The sequence below is a fragment of the Lithobates pipiens genome, unplaced genomic scaffold (genome assembly GCF_037356315.1).
Source record: "Lithobates pipiens isolate NorthernLeopardFrog02 unplaced genomic scaffold, aLitPip1_a1.2 Scaffold_16, whole genome shotgun sequence".
NCBI classification, from domain to species: Eukaryota; Metazoa; Chordata; class Amphibia; order Anura; family Ranidae; genus Lithobates; species Lithobates pipiens.
This window is the reverse complement of record NW_027507748.1, coordinates 490,621,457-490,640,433: the sequence shown is the minus strand read 5'-3', so window position 1 is coordinate 490,640,433 and position 18,977 is coordinate 490,621,457. Positions and strand designations below refer to the sequence as shown.

The 18,977-nt window shown below is 42.2% G+C and overlaps 1 long non-coding RNA gene across 1 annotated transcript in view; it reads right to left on the bottom strand.

Annotated features, from left to right (window-relative positions):
* LOC143984429 (uncharacterized) overlaps positions 1-11,443 on the bottom strand; it is a 50,509-nt gene extending 39,066 nt beyond the window's left edge. Inside the window, exon 1 of the long non-coding RNA XR_013274853.1 lies at positions 11,357-11,443. This is a non-coding gene — a long non-coding RNA (uncharacterized LOC143984429). The remainder of the gene's footprint in view (positions 1-11,356) is intronic.
* Between the last annotated feature and the right edge of the window lie 7,534 nt (positions 11,444-18,977).

Sequence of the window (18,977 nt, the reverse complement as noted above, 5' to 3'; positions counted from 1 at the left end):
CTCCCACAATACATAAAGCCATGACTCCAGCGCTGTAGGAGGTGGTTTCACCAGCAGTTAAAAAAAGAGCATATATGCCAAAGCATAGGGGCAGCAGGGGTGGAGGAGTGATTTGCTCCTGCCTTTTGGGGAGGATACCCCCATGCTTCAGCATATATAAATGGTGCATGTATGCCTATCATTAGTAGTGGGTGAATGAAGGGAGGTATTCTAATGGTGGGAATACTCACCGATCAATCTCTGTTTCATTCAGCCCACAGGCTGCATGAAAAAAGAAGATTACAATATATGCCCAACAAGGACCAGCAACATACTGGTAAGTTGCTGGACTTTGAGTGGTTATACCAGAATGATGCCTGCGGGTTTAAGTATTATCTTGGTATCATTCTTTTCAGCTAGCGGTCGGCTTTCATGTAAAAGAAATCCTAGCAGCTAATTAGCCTCTAGACTGCTTTTACAAGCAGTGTGGGGGGGGGGGTGCCCCCCTCCCACCGTCTTCCATAGATTTCTCTGGCTCTCCTGTCACAATAGGGAACCTGGGAATGAAGCCGGTGGTTCCGCCAGCTGACCATAGAGCTGATCAGAGACCAGAACAGCTCCAATCATCTCTATGGCGTAAGAAACTGGAAGCTACGAGCATTTCATGACTTATGCCGCGTACACACGACCAGACTTTTTAACATCAAAAGTCTGACGTAATGATTCCGGCAGACTATTCGATCGTGTGTGGGCTGCAGGGGACTTTTGATTTGCAAAAGTCTGACAGACTTTAGAAATGGAACATGTTTCAAATTTTTCCGCCAGAACTCCGCCGGACCCAGTTCCTACCGAGAAATCTGCTCGTGTGTGTGCTAGTCCGACAGACAAAAACCAATGCGAGGGCAGCTATTGGCTACTGGCTATGAACTTCCTTATTCTAGTCTGGTCGTACGTCATCACATTCGAATCCGTCGGACTTTGGTGTGATTGTGTGTGGCCAAGTCCGTTCATTCGGAAAGTCCGTCAGAACTCTGTCAGAACTCTGTCAGAACTCCGTCGAAAGTCTGTCGGACCTAAGTCTGGTCGTGTGTACGCTGCATTAGATTTCGCCGGATGTAAACAGTGCCACTGGGAAAATGGGAAAGCATTTTATCACACCGATCTTGGTGTGGTGAGATGCTTTGAGGGCAGAGGAGAGATCTATGGTCTAATAGACGCCAGTTTTAAAAAAAAAAGAGTACCTGTCGCTACCTATTGCTATCATAGGGGATATGTGCATTCCCTGAGATAACAATAAAAATGATAAAAAAAAAAAAAAGTAAAGGAACAGTTTAAAAATAAGATAAAAAAGCAAAAAAAATAAATCACCCCTGTCCCATCCTGCTCTTGCGAAAGGCGAAAGCAAGCGTCGGTCTGACGTCATATGTAAACAGCAATTGCACCATTCATGTGAGATATCACCATAAAGGTCAGATCGAGGGCAGTAATTTTAGCAGTAGACCTCCTCTGTAAATCTAAAGTGGTAATCTGTAAAGGCTATTAAAGGCCTTTAAAAATGTATGTAGTTTGTCACTGATGCACATTTGTGCACAATTTTAAAGCATGTCGTGTTTGGTATCCATGTACTCGGCCTAAGATCATCTTTTTTATTTCATCAAATATTTGGGCAATATAGTGTGTTTTAGTGCATTAAAATAAAAAAGTGTGTTTTTTCCCAAAAAAATGTGTTTGAAAAATCGCTGCACAAATACTGTGTAGAAAAAAAAGAAATACCCACCATTTTAATCTGTAGGGCCTTTGCTTTACAGTGCAGTTACACCCCCTTCCTGACCAGACCAATTTTCAGCTTTCAGCGCTCTCACAGTTTGAATGACAATTACTCAGTCATCCAACACTGTATCCATATGAAACTTGCGTCCTTTTTTCCACACAAATAGAGCTTTCTTTTAGTGGTATTTAATCACTAGTGGGTTTTTTATTTTTTGTGGTATAAATAAAATAAAATGTAAATTTTGTGAAAAAAATGCCTTTTTCTTTGTTTCTGTCATACATTTTTGCTAATTAGTAATTTTTCTTCATAAATTTTGGCCAACATTTATACTGCTACATATCTTTGGTAAAAATAACCCACATTAGTATATATTATTTGGTCTTTGTGAAAGTTATAGAGTCTACAAACTATGGTGCCAATCACTGAAAATTGATCACTTCTGATCAGGCCTTCAGTACATCAGGTGTACCTCATTTCTTGAGACACTAACAAGTCAGGAAAGTACAAATACCCCCCAAATGACCCCTTTTTACAAAGTAGACATCCCAAGGTATTAAGTAAGTAGCATGGTGAGTTTTTTTAAGTTGTCATTTTTTCCCACAATTCTTTGCAAAATGAAGATTTTTTTATTTTTTTATATTTTTTTACTAAATTGTCATATTATCAGGTTATTTCTCACACACAACATATGCATACAACAAATTACACCCCAAAATACATTCTGCTACTCTTCCCGAGTACAGCGATACCACATGTGTGAGACTACACAGCCTGGCCACATACAGAACACCAACATTGATGTAGTACCTTCAGACGTTCTATGAGCAAAAATGACGCATCTCATTTCTCAACCACCTATTACACTTTTGAAGGCCCTGGAGTACCAGGACAATGGAATTTCCCATAAAATTACCCCATTTTGGAAAGCAAACACCCCAATGTATAATCTGTGAGGCATAATGAGTCTTTTGAATAGTTACTTTTTTTCCAGAAGTTTTTGGAATATGTGGAAAAAAATTAAAACACATTTTTTTTTACACAAAATTGTCAATTTATAAGATATTTCTAACACATAGCATGTATATAGCAAAAATTACACCCCAAAATACATTCTGCTACTCTTCCCGAGTACGGCGATACCACATGTGTGAGACTTTTACACAGCCTGGCCACATACAGAGCACTAACATTGAAGTAGTACCTTCAGACGTTCTACGAGCAAAAATGACGCATCTCATTTCTCAACCACCTATTACACTTTTGAAGGCCCTGGAGTACCAGGACAATGGAATTTCCCATAAAATGACCCCATTCTGATACTCCTCCCGAGTATGGCGATACTACATGTGTAGGACTTTTACACAGCCTGGCCACATAGAGAGGCCGAACATTGAAGTAGTACGTTCAGGCGTTCTAGGAGCATAAATGACACATCTCATTTCATTCCTACCCATCACACTTTTGAAGGTCCTGGACCACCAGGACAGTGAAATTACCCACAAAATGACCCCATTTTGGAAAGCAAAGACCCCAACGTATATTCTATGAGACATGGGCTGCAAATAGGTACTCGGGTACTCTTATGGGCTGGAGATAGGTACTCGGGTACTCTGATGGCCTGGTGACAGGTACTCGGGTACTCTGATGGCATGGTGACAGGTACTCGGGTACCCTGATGGACTGTGACAGGTACTCGGTACTCTAATGGACTGTGACAGGTACTCTAATGGACTGTGACAGGTACTCGGTACTCTAATGGACTGTGACAGGTACTCGGGTACCCTAATGGACTGTGACAGGTATTCGGTACTCTAATGGACTGTGACAGGTACTCAGTACTCTAATGGACTGTGACAGGTACTCTGTACTCTAATGGACTGTGATAGGTACTCGGGTACCCTGATGGACTGTGACAGGTACTCGGTACTCTAATGGACTGTGACAGGTACTCGGTACTCTAATGGACCGTGACAGGTACTCGGGTACCCTGATGGACTGTGACAGGTACTCGGGTACTCAGATGGGCTGTGACAGGTACTCGGGTACCCTGATGGACCGTGACAGGTACTCGGGTACCCTGATGGACCGTGACAGGTACTCGGGTACCCTGATGGGCCGTGACAGGTACTCGGGTACCCTGATGGGCCGTGACAGGTACTCGGGTACCCTGATGGGCCGTGACAGGTACTCGGGTACCCTGATGGGCCGTGACAGGTACTCGGGTGTGCCGTGACAGGTACTCGGGTACTCTGGTGTGCCGTGACAGGTACTCGGGTACTCTGGTGTGCCGTGACAGGTACTCGGGTACTCTGATGTGCCGTGACAGGTACTCGGGTACTCTGATGTGCCGTGACAGGTACTCGGGTACTCTGATGGGCTGGGACAGGTACTCGGGTACTCTGATGGGCTGGGACAGGTACTCGGGTACTCTGATGGGCTGGGACAGGTACTCAAATACTCTGATGGACTGTGACAGGTACTCTGATGGACTGTGATTGACAGGTACTATGAGGGGTGGTGATAGGTCCTCTTTACTGGGGGGGGGGGGCAGGCAGGCAATTAGTGTGATTGGTGTACACTAGGCGGTAACGAGATGTTACCGCAATCTCCTCCTCACACACCGATCTCGTTACCGCGGTTTGTTTACATTTTAGTGATCGGCTGTGAAAGGATCACAGCCGATCACGTGGGTAAACAGCCGGCCAATGGCTGTTTACCAGCGTCGGTGACAAACAGTGTTCCCGGAGAACACGCCCCCACCGACGTGCAGCGCAGCACACTTACGATCGCGCGCATGCGCCGTGCACAGTCGGGGTGTGACCATCTGTGATCGGCCGTGACTTCATCACGGCCGATCACGTGGTAAACAGCCATAACGAATGGCTGTTCACCCCCTTCAGTGGCGAGCGGTGTCTCCGTGGCACGCCGCCACCGAAGAAACAGGGATGCGCGCACACGATCGCGCGCATTCCCTGTTTAAACGGGAGGCCGTCATATGACGGCCTCCCGCCACAATAGGTGCGCCGCCTGGCCGTCATTTGACAGCCGGCGGTCAGCATCTAGTTAATATATATATATATATATATATATATATATATATATAATGTTTGGGGTTCAAATTAATTTTTCTTGCAATTTTTTTTTTTTCATGTAAACAAAACGTGTCAGAAAGGGCTTTGTCTTCAAGTGGTTAGAAGAGTGAATGATGTATCACATAAGCTTCTAAATTTTGTGCATAAAATGGTAGGATAGTTCAAACCCCCCCAAATGACCCCATTTTGGAAAGTAGACACCCCAAGCTATTTGCTGAGAGGCATGTTGAGTCCATGGAATATTTTATAAAACATATTTTTTTTTACACAAAATTGTCAATTTATAAGATATTTCTAACACATAGCATGTATATAGCAAAAATTACACCCCAAAATACATTCTGCTACTCTTCCCGAGTACGGCGATACCACATGTGTGAGACTTTTACACAGCCTGGCCACATACAGAGCACTAACATTGAAGTAGTACCTTCAGACGTTCTACGAGCAAAAATGACGCATCTCATTTCTCAACCACCTATTACACTTTTGAAGGCCCTGGAGTACCAGGACAATGGAATTTCCCATAAAATGACCCCATTCTGATACTCCTCCCGAGTATGGCGATACTACATGTGTAGGACTTTTACACAGCCTGGCCACATAGAGAGGCCGAACATTGAAGTAGTACGTTCAGGCGTTCTAGGAGCATAAATGACACATCTCATTTCATTCCTACCCATCACACTTTTGAAGGTCCTGGACCACCAGGACAGTGAAATTACCCACAAAATGACCCCATTTTGGAAAGCAAAGACCCCAACGTATATTCTATGAGACATGGGCTGCAAATAGGTACTCGGGTACTCTTATGGGCTGGAGATAGGTACTCGGGTACTCTGATGGCCTGGTGACAGGTACTCGGGTACTCTGATGGCATGGTGACAGGTACTCGGGTACCCTGATGGACTGTGACAGGTACTCGGTACTCTAATGGACTGTGACAGGTACTCTAATGGACTGTGACAGGTACTCGGTACTCTAATGGACTGTGACAGGTACTCGGGTACCCTAATGGACTGTGACAGGTATTCGGTACTCTAATGGACTGTGACAGGTACTCAGTACTCTAATGGACTGTGACAGGTACTCTGTACTCTAATGGACTGTGATAGGTACTCGGGTACCCTGATGGACTGTGACAGGTACTCGGTACTCTAATGGACTGTGACAGGTACTCGGTACTCTAATGGACCGTGACAGGTACTCGGGTACCCTGATGGACTGTGACAGGTACTCGGGTACTCAGATGGGCTGTGACAGGTACTCGGGTACCCTGATGGACCGTGACAGGTACTCGGGTACCCTGATGGACCGTGACAGGTACTCGGGTACCCTGATGGGCCGTGACAGGTACTCGGGTACCCTGATGGGCCGTGACAGGTACTCGGGTACCCTGATGGGCCGTGACAGGTACTCGGGTGTGCCGTGACAGGTACTCGGGTACTCTGGTGTGCCGTGACAGGTACTCGGGTACTCTGATGTGCCGTGACAGGTACTCGGGTACTCTGATGTGCCGTGACAGGTACTCGGGTACTCTGATGTGCCGTGACAGGTACTCGGGTACTCTGATGGGCTGGGACAGGTACTCGGGTACTCTGATGGGCTGGGACAGGTACTCGGGTACTCTGATGGGCTGGGACAGGTACTCAAATACTCTGATGGACTGTGACAGGTACTCTGATGGACTGTGATTGACAGGTACTATGAGGGGTGGTGATAGGTCCTCTTTACTGGGGGGGGGGGCAGGCAGGCAATTAGTGTGATTGGTGTACACTAGGCGGTAACGAGATGTTACCGCAATCTCCTCCTCACACACCGATCTCGTTACCGCGGTTTGTTTACATTTTAGTGATCGGCTGTGAAAGGATCACAGCCGATCACGTGGGTAAACAGCCGGCCAATGGCTGTTTACCAGCGTCGGTGACAAACAGTGTTCCCGGAGAACACGCACCCACCGACGTGCAGCGCAGCACACTTACGATCGCGCGCATGCGCCGTGCACAGTCGGGGTGTGACCATCTGTGATCGGCCGTGACTTCATCACGGCCGATCACGTGGTAAACAGCCATAACGAATGGCTGTTCACCCCCTTCAGTGGCGAGCGGTGTCTCCGTGGCACGCCGCCACCGAAGAAACAGGGATGCGCGCACACGATCGCGCGCATTCCCTGTTTAAACGGGAGGCCGTCATATGACGGCCTCCCGCCACAATAGGTGCGCCGCCTGGCCGTCATTTGACAGCCGGCGGTCAGCATCTAGTTAATATATATATATATATATATATATATATATATATATATATATAATGTTTGGGGTTCAAATTAATTTTTCTTGCAATTTTTTTTTTTTCATGTAAACAAAACGTGTCAGAAAGGGCTTTGTCTTCAAGTGGTTAGAAGAGTGAATGATGTATCACATAAGCTTCTAAATTTTGTGCATAAAATGGTAGGATAGTTCAAACCCCCCCAAATGACCCCATTTTGGAAAGTAGACACCCCAAGCTATTTGCTGAGAGGCATGTTGAGTCCATGGAATATTTTATATTTTGCCACAAGTTGCAGGAAAATTACAAACTTTTTTTTTTTTTTTTTTTGCACAGCAGCAAGTCGTCACTAAATGATATATTGCTCAAACATGCCATGGGCATATGTGAAATTACACCCAAAAATACATTCTGTTGCTTCTCCTGAGTACAGGGCTACCACATATGTGAGACTTGGGAGCCTGGCCGCGTACGGGACCCTGAAATCCAAGCCTTAAGGATTTCTAAGGGTGTCAATTTTTGCTTTCATTCCTCACTGCCTTTCACATATGGAATGCCCAAATGGCACAAAAACAAAAACCCTCAAATTACCCCATTTTGGAAAGTAGACACCCCAAGCTATTTGCTGAGAGGTACGGTGAGTATTTTGCAGCATGTTGAGTAGGGATGAGCTCGGTGTTCAAGTCGAACACATGTTTGACTCGAACACCGGCTGTTAGCCTGTTCGGCGAATCCAGAACTTTGTGTGCCGTTCACGCCATATTCATGTGGCGCTCACAGCCCACAATGCACTGCGCCATTGCAGTGCATTGCTGGCTGATGATTGGCCAAGTATGCTGGGTCATTGCATGCTTGGCCAATCACAGTTCCGGAAGCAAGAAGAGCCATAATAATAGCTCAGGGGGGTCTCAGAGTATCTGTGAGGGGTTGCAGTTTTGTGGCACCAGTGCCTAAGGCCCAATTTTTCAGCCCCTGTTTAACAGGTGCATGTAATTACAATTCTTGATATAATATTTCACATCAGGGCCCGTTCCAGCACCCCCCAGGAATAACTGTGAGGACTTACAGTGTTGTGGCACCACCACCACCACCACAACCACCACCAAAGGCCCAATTTTTCTACCACTGTTCAACAATGGCATGCAATTACAATTCTTGATATAATAGTTCACAGCAGGGTGCTTCAGCACCCACCAAGAGTCACTTTGAGGGCTTACAGTTTTTACTTGTGGCAACACCAACACCTAAGGGCCAAATTTATGCAGAGCATATAGGGCAGGCCCATACTTTCAAACATCCAACTTACAAACGTCTCCTACTTGCAAACGGAAGGAGACAACAGGAAGTGAGATGAAAAAAGATGGACGGCCAAAAAAATTATACAGGGGTGATAACCCTTCCCTATGTTTTCCAAAAAGCTTAAAAATAGATTTTTTGGCTGAAGCTACGCTTTAAAAATGTACCACTTCAAAATTACAAACAAATTCTACTTAACACAACAAACTTACACAGTCCCTGTCTTGTTTGCACCACCTGTATACTGCTGTTCTGAGTATATAGGGCCTGGGAGCCCCGCACCTTTCCTTTTTTTAATTTGGGTACGGGGTACCCCTTAATATTTGTACAAGACCCAAAGGGGCTGGTAATGGGCAGGGGGGCTACCCATGCCATTTTCCTCAATGATTTTCATCCGTATTGCCAGAACCAGACATTACATTAAAACCGCAAGCAGTTTTTTTCACTGGCTACACCTGTGACGTTACGTTCAGAGCCTTCTGAGAACATAGCAAGCAGGGTGGCTTGTGTGGGAAACGCCTCCTCTCCAGCTGATTGTTTGAAAGCGCTACTTGTCGGCCGGGTTATGTGAGTGTAATCGGTGTGGTTGGAGCACGTATGTAATTACTGCGCAATGAAAGTTCTTTTCGTGTAGTGCCAAGATCTGGGATTGGATCGGATCTGGAATAATATGATCATGAGCGATAGTGGTCCTAGACAGTCTCTTCTGAGAGAAACGATCGCAAGTAATACTGTCTGCAGACATTAGTGGGACTTTGCTTTCAACTAATTTGAGACTGCACACAAATATGGATGTAGTGATCAGTACATACACTATCTGTGACAATTAATTTCTTCTTGGTTTTAGCACATTGGTATAGTGTTTTCTACAGTTATATTATTTATCTATTTGTGATCACTATTGATTTTTATGAGTTGTTTTCACTGGAAATTATATATTTATTTTTGCTATTTGCACATCTATTGGATGCTATATGCCGTTCAGTAGGCACGCTGATTGGCAATAAGCACAATAGCACTTTATATTGGATGTGAAGTTTGGCATTTGGTTAGTGTGGTGGGGACTTTTGTCTCCAACACTTATTACTGCATATTTGTACAACATTTGCACATATATTTTTGGTATTTGCACAGCAATTTTGCACCTTGTTATCTGTTTACACATTTTTTGCACATTATGATATTGCTTATTTGCACATTATAACACTGCATATATTGCACAGTATTGTATTAAGTTTTACATATATTGCTATAGTAGCCTCAGATATGGTAGCCTCAGATTTTATAGTCTGTGTGCAGACTTTGAATTAGAAAGTTGACTTGAGCGCACCATTAGATATAATAATATATGTTTATAGCAGCTCTATAAATGTCAATGGTCCCAAAAATGTGTCAAAAGTGTCTGATCTGTCCACGCCAATGTTGTAGTCCCGATAAAAATCAAAGATCGCCACCATTACTAGTAAAAAAATAAATTATATATATATATATATATATATATATATATATATATATAATAAAAATGCCATAAATATAGCCCCTATTTTGTAGAGCCTATAACTTTTGTGCAAATCAATAAACGCCAATTGAATTTTTTTTTTTTTTTTTTTTTTTTACCAAAAATATGTAGAAGAATATATATCGGCCTAAACTGAGGAAGAATTTACATTTTTATATTTTTGGGGAATATTTATTATAGCAAAAAGTAAAAAAAAATACAGCTTTTTTTTCAAAATCGTTACTCTTTTTTATTTATAGCGCAAAAAAAAAAAAAAAAACGCAGAGGTGATCAAATACCACCAAAAGATCTATTTGTGAGAAAAAAAAAGGACATCAATTTCATTTGTGTACAGCATCGCACAACTGAACAATTATAAGTTAAAGCAACGCATTGCAAAAAATGGCATGTCATTAAGGGGGCAAATCCTTCCGGAGCTGAAGTGGTTAAAAGGGTTATAACAAAGCTTAGTGATCCTTACAAATCTAGGTATTTAAATCAGTTATTTGTTAGCCAAAGAAATAGATTTTATAATTAATACTTTTTAACAGAATCACTTATCAAAATTATTATGTGCATCTTAACACATTTAATTACCAAATGGATATGTATAAATACATTTCAGCATCAGCACAATAACTCTTCAAAAGTCATGGCTTTTTGTAAGAGCTTTCAATTCCCTATTTCTGACTACAGCCCACCATCTCCCGAATACTATTTTTCTTGTATCATTTTTTAATTCAGCCAGGCTTTGTGCTTTGGATTGGACAAATGTATTAATCACCTAATCCTACTTTCTAAATCCTTTTTAGCATGTAATCTTCAGTCATAAATTTAATATAACAAGTCTATCTTAGACAAACAATTCATGTAATCACTGATAGTCTAAAATCCTTATGTATTTGAAAGCTTGTTATTATCTCTGGATCTCCATGCATTGTTTTTAAATCTGTTGCCACAGGTTCCCTTAAAAAGAAGGCCACAAGGAGAGTGGGAAATTTTGGAGAATTATCCTGGTTAGGAAAATATATTTTGTATAACTGATTACAAGTTGTTGTTATTAAGCTGTGCAAAATTCCATCTTCTTTTAAGGACAACAAAGGTTTAGCAGTACAAAATCCTAATAAATATATTTGTCAGATAAGAAGCTGAATGTTGGACCCTGTCACAAGCATATATATGAAAAGACTTGATGTATCTAAAAGGAGGTTGCTTAGAGCAGTGGTTCTCAATCTCAGTCCTCAGGTACCCCCAACGGGCCATTTTGTGGGAACCAGGGCAGGACTTAGGGTGGTGGGGGCCCCTGAACTTGAGTCACTTTCGGGCCCTACCTTCTACACATTATTGTATTTATTGGCGTATAACATGCGCCAGCGTATAACACGCACCCCAAGTTTAGGAGGGAATTTTAAGGAAAAAAAACTTTTAGGAGGGAAGTTTAAGGAAAAACCTTACATTTAAATGCCCATTAATGCAGCCTTATCAGTGTCCATCTGCAGCCTTGCCCATCCATCTTGCAGCCTTGTCCAGTCAAGCCCAATGGTAAGTCTGGCCCTGGTGGGAACTTCCCTTAAAATAGCTCTTATCAATACCATGTCATTGTTATTGATTTAAAGCAGCTGTGCAAAGTAAAGGAAAACCTGAAAACATGGCCCTCAGGCTTTCACATTGGAGACACAGGAGCAGCTCTTTCAGGCCACTTTTCAGGTGCTATTTTTAGTATATACCTCTCCCTGTGATAATTTTTTTATTTATTTTGCTTTGGTATATTACCGCTGGGCTGTAATGTGATATTGCCCTTAGTTTGGTGATCCCTAACTTAAATAGTCACAAATTGCCAGAACTAATTTTTACATTTTGGATTCCATTAATTTCAGAGATGCAGATCAATGTTCGAAATTGTGAGCAATTGATCAAACATCCTGCAAACTGAACCTGGGTATGTTCGTCTCATCCCTACATCTGATAGAGACAGAAATCACCTACTGTATGTTAAAACAGAAGAAGAGCAGATGTGCATATTTGAATTTAATAGAGAACATTTTCATATTTATACAGCATGTCAAAAAAGTAGAAGATTAACCACTTGTCTACGGGGCACTTTCACACCCTTCTTGCCCTGGCCAATTTTCAGCTTTCAGCGCTCGCACACTTTGAATGACAATTATGTGGTCATGCAACACTATACCCAAATTAAATTTATATAATCTTTTTTTCACACAAATAGAGCTTTCTTTTGGTGGTATTTAGTCACTGCTGGGTTTTTAATAAAAAAAAAAAAGAAAAAAAGAAAAAGCATTTCTTAGTTTCTCTCAGTAAATTTTGTAAATAAGTAATTTTTCTGCTTCACTGATGGGCACTGAAGAGGTGGCACTTATGGACAATGATGAGGCAGCACTGATTAGGAGGCACTGATGAGGAGGCATTAATATAACACACTGATGGACACTTAAAGATGGCACTGATAGACGGCACTGGTGGGCACTGATAGGTGGCACATATAGACAGCACTGATGGGCACTGGTTGGTGGCATTGATGGGTAGCACCGACGGGCATTGATGGGCAGCACTGATGAACAGGCACTGACTGGCATCACTAATGGGCACTGATTGGTGTCACTGATGGGCACTGTTGGAGCTTTACTGTAATCAGGGCACTGATGATCCTGGTCTCAGAGCATCTCTGAGGGTCTCTGGCACCCCCCACACCTCTGACCACATGCAGTACAGCACACCCATGAGGCTTGAATCCTGCTCGTCTTGTGAGACAACGCTCGCAAATTGAGTCAGCATTAAAAAAAAAAAACAGCTCCTATTGCGAAATGCGTAAACCATGTTACTCACAATCCGAGGTTTTACTGTACTTTACAACAATAGTATCTGAAAAAAATGGTAACTGAGTGAAGATCTCTGGCTTGATATTATACAACTAGTTCATGTGACCCATATTTCCAGTGCATCAGGACCTGGTTCATCTGCTGGTGGCACTGTGGTTCCCAGGACTGATAGCTGCAGTTCCAGTGTCCACCAGCAGATGTCTCTCAGAATCCATTTTCAGTGATCAGCTTCCCCTGGTTTCATCTTCTAGGTGGCTATATAATGCTTCTCCCACTAGCACACAGCACCTCAGTGTTTTGGCTGCTCCTGACCTATACTCTGCTTGCCATGCTGCTGCCTGACCAATTACCATCTATTTTTGACCTTGCCCTGCACCCAGTACCCTGCTGCCTTGCTCCTTGCTTCTCCAGTTTTCCACTGCCTTCTGTATATATCATTTGTGTATATTGTTTGTTTTGATTGCTGGTTAAGCATTTTGTCATTTAGTTTTCATTCCTATTTTTATTATTTGCTGGTGTGTGATTGTTCTTTTGTTTTTCACTGCCAATAAATTGTGTAGATGTATATATATATATATATATATATATATATATATATATATATATATATATATATATATATATATATATTTATTTATTTATTATCACAGAAAATGATCTATCCAAGCTATGTATTCATTTGTTATGATATTTGACAACTTAATCATAATCTATTGCATCCCCACTTGCCCAAGAAAGAGCTTTCTTGTCGCCTGCAACAACTAGGGATGAGCTTCGAGTTCGAGTCGACGGGAAATTCGAAAAGCAGTGGAACACCCTGTACAAGTCTATGGGAGAAATCTAAAGTGCTAATTTTAAAGGCTTATATGCAAGTTATTGTCATAAAAAGTGTTTGGGGACCTGGGTCCTGCCCCAGGGGACATGTATCAATGCAAAAAAAGTTTTAAAATGGCAGTTTTTTTCGGGAGCAGTGATTCTAATAATGCTTAAAGTGAAGCAATAAAAATGTAATATTCCTTTAAATTTCGTACCTGGGTGGTGTCTACAGTATGCCTGTAAAGGGGCGCATGTTTCCTGTGCTTAGAACTGTCCCTGCACAAAGTGTCATTTCTGCAGGAAAAAAAGTCATTTAAAAGCAATCGTGGCTATAATGAATTGTCGGCTCCCCGTAATACCGATAACAGTCATTGAAAGTCATTGATTAAAAAAAAGAGGGGAGTTCCTCCAAATTCAATTACCAGGCCCTTCAGGTCTGGTATGGATATTAAGGGGAACCCTGCGTCAATTTAAAAAAAAAATGATGTGGGGTTCCCCCCAAGTATCCATACCAAACCCTTCAGGGCTGGTATGGATTTTAAGGAGAACTCCATGCAAAATGTAAAAGAAATGGCGTGGAGTTCCCCCAAAAATCCATACCAGACCCTTTATCCAAGCACGCAACCTGGTAGGCTGCAGGAAAAGAGGGGAGATGAGAGAGCGCCCCCCCCTCCTGAACCATACCAGGCCACATGCCCTCAACATTGAGAGGATGCTTTGGGGTCCCCCCAAAGCACCTTGTCCCCATGTTGATGAGCCTCATCCCCACAACCCTGGCCAGTGGTTGTGGGGGTCTGTGGGCGGGAGGCTTATCAGAATCTGGAAGCCCCCTTTAACAAGGGGATCCGCAGATCCTGGCCCCCCCTGTTTGAAATGGTAAGGGGGTACAAAAGTACCCCTACCATTTCACAAAGAAAGTGTAAAAAAAGTTAAAAAAACACACCATTGTGAAAAGTCCTCTATTAAAAATAAAAAAAGATTCCAGCGGTGGTAATCCAATCTTGCTATACAGCGATGAATGATCATCTCTTCTGAGTCCAGCGATGGATGATCTGATCCAGCGATGGGTGATCTCTCCCTTCAGCGCAGCGCATCCATCCTCTGTCTTCACTGGAAACACTACGGGAATCCCGGCAGCCTGACATTTCTTAACTGAGGAGGGTGGGGCCACTCGTCACCTGACCCCACCCCCCTCTGATGCAAGGAGAAACCTGGGCTTCCCCAGTGATGTGCGGGTGACCCCGCCCCCTCTAATGTAATGGAAACCGGCGTGGGTCACCCGTACATCATTGGGGAAGCCCGCTGGAATTTTTTTTACTTTTTTTTGTTTGTGTGTGTTTTTTTTACTTTTTTTAGACATTCTTTGTGAAATGGTAGGGGCAACTTTGTACCCCCTTGCCATTTCCAATGGGGGGCGGGATCTGGGGGTCCCCTTGTTAAAGTGGGCTTCCAGATTCTGATAAGCCCCCCGCCCGCAGACCCCCACAACCACCGGCCAGGGTTGTGGGGATGAGGCGCTTGTCCTCATCAACATGGCAACAAGGTGTTTGGGGAGACCCCAAAGCATCCTCCCAATGTTGAGGGCATGTGGCCTGGTACGGTTCAGGAGGGGGGGGTGCTCTCTCGTCCCCCCACTTTTCCTGCGGCCTGCCAGGTTGCATGCTCAGATAAAGGGTCTGGTATGGATTTTTGGGGGGAACTCCACGCCATTTTTTTAAAATTTGGCGTGGAGTTCCCCTTAAAATCTATACCAGACCTGAAGGGCCTGGTAATTGAATTTGGGGAAACATGCACCCCTTTACAGGCATACTATAGAAACCCCCCCAGGTATGAAATTTAAAGGAATATTACACTTTTATTGTTTCACTTTAAGCATTATTAAAATCACTGCTCCCGAAAAAACTGCCATTTTTAAAACTGTTTTTGCATTGATACATGTCCCCAGTGGCAGGACCCGGTCCCCAAACACTTTTTAGGACAATAACTTTCATATTAGCCTTTAAAATTAGCACTTTTGATTTTGAAAGTTTGAGTCCCATAGACTTTAATAGGGTTCTAAAGTTCACACGAAGTTTAGGTCTGTTTGCAGGTTCTGGTGCGAACCAAACTGGGGGGTGTTCGGCTCATCCTTAGCAACAACTAATCAGCAGGAGAAAAACAAATAGGTACTTTCCCCAGTATGTTGGCATGTTGAAGCATTGTGCCAATTCATGTTTTGTGTACAGTGGAGAAAAATGGAAAGGATAATGTCTGAAGCTGGATAGGAACTTTGCGGAAATTAGCATCAGTTACAGATCTTTCATTTTAGCATTGTTCCAGTATGATCGTATATAACCTACACATTCTTTAATGGTATGACTTTTTTAGAGTATGTTCAACTGTACCAAAACATGATTGTGGCTATACAATAGCCAGTACATTTTGTTTTTACAGAAATAAACAACTAACAGGAAAAGATACCAGGATGGTTTCAGATTTCGGGATCCCAACATCCCTAATTGTTGCAGAGATCAAAAAAAATGGAGATCACTTATGGTTGGGACTTTTAAGGCACCACCCAAAACCATACAAAATCAAAGAAAAAAAAGTTTATTGCAAAAATGTAACATTGGTAAAACACAGGAAAAATGGCCGACACATCATGAATTGTGACACTCATTAACAGCCATAAAACCTATCCATTTCATGTTATTGCATTTCAATATATCAACTTCCTCAGGGGTTTAGGGTAGCCAGACATATCACTAGAGTATATAATATACTGTATTGGCTTTGTCATAAACATTATATGCAAAGGTCTATCCCTCAAGGTGAAAACTACAAGTCATTTCATAAGCTAAGGAGTTTGAGGTTATGAACAAGAATGCATAAAGACCCATACACACTATCAGTTTTTCTGCTGAGTTTTTCCTTCAGATTTACCAAAACCATATAATATAAGGTCAAACCTTAGGAATTTCAATTTGTATGCAATCAGGCAGGCCCTTGTACTACATGATTTTGGTAAATCTGAAGGAAAAAGTCATCAGAAAATTTTATAGTGTGTATGGGGCTTAAGAGATACCCCAAATTATAGCAGCAAACCAAAAAAAAAATCTTTACCAATAATTGTAGCCACAAATGTAACATCAGATTTAGATGTCTATAACCTCATATCAACGGCACCAGGAAAAGTTCAAAGAGTATGGTTTTGGATGAAGCCTTTAAACCCTTTCACTGCCAGGCCCTGCACTTCACTTTTAGCCATGGAACACACGGTCGGACATTCCGACAACAAAATCAGTCTGATTTTTTCCGATGGATTTTGTCCGAAACTGGTGTTGCATGCACACGGTCGGACAAAGTTGTCGGAAAATCCGATCGTTTGGAACGTGATGATGTTCGTTCGTTACGATGGGACTACGTTCAGGCTAGTAGCCAATAGCTTTGGTCTCATAATTTGATCTGAGCATGCGTGGCACTTTGTCCGATCGGAATTCTCTACAAACGATCGGACAAAGTCTGATCGGATCATGTTTTCTGAAAATTTTATATCCAGCTCTCAAATTTTGTTGGTCCAAAATATAGCCCACACACGGTCGGATTATCCGACAACATGGTCCGATCGGACCTTTTCCGTCGGAATTTCCGACTGTGTGTACAGGGGCTAAAACTCAGCTGGTTGGACCATTTTTGCAATTTTCCATTGCTTTTTTATTTTTCCCTTACAGCTTTCAGAGTTTGTAAAAGACCCCCCAAACCATATATTTTCTGAAAGCACATGATCAGTAGAATAAAAAGACGTTTCTACTGATCTTTAAAGCCTCGTCATATTTGTGCAAATGTTTATCATAGCAATATTTTTGCTGAAAATACACTAAAATTATTATTAGCAAATAAAAACACAGCAAGTTTTACAACGTTCCTGCTAAATATACAGGCTTAACCACTTGACCACTGGGCACTTAAACCCTCTTAATAACCAGACCAATTTTCAGCTTTCGGTGCTCTCACATTTTGAATGACAATTACTCAGTCATGCAACACTGTACTTATATGAAATTTTTGTTCTTTTTTTTCACACAAATAGAGCTTTCTTTTGGTGGTATTTAATCACCACTGGGTTTTTTATTTTTTGTGCTATAAAAGAAAAAAGACCGAAAATTCTTTAAAAAAATGAATTTTTCTTTAGTAGATTAGTAATTTTTCTTTATAAATTTTGGCCAAAATTTATACTACTACATATCTTTGGTAAAAATAAGTACAAATTTGTGGATATTATTTGGTCTGTGTGTGAAAGTTATAGAGTCCACAAGCTGTGGTGCCAATATCTGAAAATTTATCACACCTGAAGTACTGATGGCCTATCTCATTTCTTGAGACCCTAACATGCCAGAAAAGTACAAATACCCCCCAAATGACCCCTTTTGGAAAGAAGACATTCCAAGGTATTTTGTAAGAGGCATGATGAGTTTTTTCAAGTTGTCATTTTTTCCACAATTCTTTGCAACATCAAGATTTTTTTTACTTTTTTTTTTACTTTCAAAAGGTTTTTATTTTTCATAACAAAAAACATAGGCATGAGTGGCTGTCAAATGACATTAAGCAGAAAATACAAATAAAGAAACAGATTGTCGTCTTATTATAACAGTTGTTACATTTATAACAGTTGTTACACTAAAATTACAATCATGTAGCTGCAGGGACCACCTTATAAGTGGCTTAGGTGATGACCGGCCGTGGGTGGGTTGGACGAAAGTCCAAACTAATGCGACCTAGGTCTTGGAAAGCATCCCAAGCCTCTGTCAGTGCACTACCTAAGGTAGGAGCATGGAGCTGCGGTGCGTGCCGCCAGTCACAGCCGGCAGGGAAAGGGAGGATCCGAGGCGGTCCCTGTAATCACCCAGCACCCCCTATGGGATCAAGCTGTGCTGAGTGGGGATATCGTGGGATCAAGCTGTGCTGAGTGGGGATATCGGCCCGCAGACCCCCTCATTCCCAACGGACCACCCCTCCTAGTTCGGCCCATAGGCTTTGGCCTGCCTCTGCTTTTTTACTTTTTTTTTACAAAATTGTCATATTATGAGGTTATTTCTCACACACAGCATATGAATACAACAAATTACACCCCAAAACAAATTCTACTATTACTCCCGAGTAAGACGATACCACATGTGTGAGACTTTTACACAGCGTGACCACATACAGAGGCCCAACATGCAGGGAGCACCATCAGGCATTCTGGAGCACCCAGGCCAATTCTGACATTTCTCTCCTACATGTAAAAATCATCATTTATTTGCTAGAAAATTACATAGAACCCCAAAACATTATATATAGTTTTTTTTAGAAAAGACCCTAAAGCATACAATGGTGGTTGTTTCAACTTTTTATCTCGAACGGTATTTGCGAAGCAATGTTTCCAACGCTTTTTGTGTTTTGTG